This window comes from Rhagoletis pomonella, unplaced genomic scaffold, assembly GCF_013731165.1.
Source record: "Rhagoletis pomonella isolate Grant_MI unplaced genomic scaffold, Rhpom_1.0 Rhpom_scaffold_00006, whole genome shotgun sequence".
NCBI classification, from domain to species: domain Eukaryota; kingdom Metazoa; phylum Arthropoda; class Insecta; order Diptera; family Tephritidae; genus Rhagoletis; species Rhagoletis pomonella.
The window spans coordinates 45339584-45341390 of NW_023458560.1; positions in this window are offsets into that span (position 1 = coordinate 45339584).

The window sequence follows — 1807 nt, forward strand, 5'->3', positions numbered from 1 at the left end:
TTATTTTATTTTATTTAATTTTATTTTATTTTATTTTATTTTATTTAATTTAATTTAATTTAATTTTATTTTATTTTATTTTATTTTATTTTATTGTATTTTATTTAATTTTTTTTAATTTAATTTTATTTTATTTTATTTCAGTTTATTTATTTTTTATGGTTCTCATTTTTTCGTTAAAGTAAAAGAAGTATTTTAATTTAATAAAATCTTATTTTGAAAATTTTTTACTTGATTACATTTTGATTTCTATTATGTTTAAAAAAATTAAATATTAAAAAAAATGCACCAATTATTATTTAGTATATTTTATTTTTTATTTCGAAATTATAACTTTTTCATTTTGATTTTATCCCATCATTGATATTGAAACAGAATATTTTGTGTTTTAAAAAATAAGCTATTTTAATATTTACTTAGAATTCAGTCCACAATTTTTAAAATTTGAAAGATTTGTTATTTTTGTTTGATTTAATTTAACTTAATTTATTTTATTTTTAGTAATGGTTTAAAAATTTATTTTTCTTTTAAAATGTGTGTGGTAATTACTACAATCCGCCTTGCTGATTAAACTTTTTCATCAAACTGATTTCAGCTGTAAAATGTTTATGTGTGCGCCCAAAATCTCTTAAAAAATAAATTTTTCAACACAACAATATTTTACACAAAATTCACAATCTTCATCTCCAAATCCAAGCGCTATTCCCACTCATTTGCATTCCATTCCTTCTGCACACATTTGCACACAAACTCGCACTCTGTACTACTTAACAAGGATATTCACCTTTATGTTGTTGTATATTAAATACACAGCTGCAATTTATTCGTAGTCTTGTGAATTTTTTCTTAAGTCTGTTTACTTTCTTTATTTGCACAGTTCCTTTCGAATTATTTGTAAAAAAAAAGTAAAACAAGAATACTGCAGTTAGTTAAGATTTTCAAAATTTTAATCACACGTAGTTTTAGTTCAAACCATACGCAACGCAACACTTTTACCAACTGATCGCCCCAACGATCTTACCACAGTTTATAGCTGTCCCCAAAAAGTGCTTCATTCACACCAACATCAACATCACCACCACCACCAATATAACCACCACCAACATCGGCATCGTCATCGTCAACGCATCGTCACCACAGCTGTAGCATAATTCGTTGCTGCGCAGTCAGCTTTGCCCATGGCAGCGGCGCCGACTTCACTCACGAATTTGCGCATCGACTTGGCTAAGCAGATGCCTCGCTTTTGGCCGATTTGGCGCAGAGTTAGCTAGCTATTTGTGGTGGTGCATCACTGCGCTTTGAGCAACAGGTTGATGCTGCTGACAGCAGGCGTTGGCGTTGGCGTTACTGGCACATACACGTTCATAAGTGTTTTCTTTGTGATCGCGTGATAAGCTGCAGACCTGCATTTTTGGGAGGATTTTATTAAAAAAATATTTCACGATTGCTTAAATTTGTTTCTTTCTGTGCTGAGTGTGCCGTAATGGGATAAAAAAGATTGCGAGCTTGTGATTGAAGAACTGCTATTCTTTAAACTGATAATAAACAGAAAGCAAGAAACTCTGTTCACCAGTAGCCATTTTACAATCGCTAACGTTTGGAGATTTACATTACCTTTACCTTCACCTTTACCGTACATACGTTATTCTCTCATGAATATTACAATTGCAATTACCAATACCAATTATATTGCCATCACTTTACTTTTCCCATTACCGTTACTTTAAACTTTACTATTACCATTACCATTACCTTTACCATTACCTTTACCTTTACCTTTACCTTTACCTTTACCTTTACCTTTACC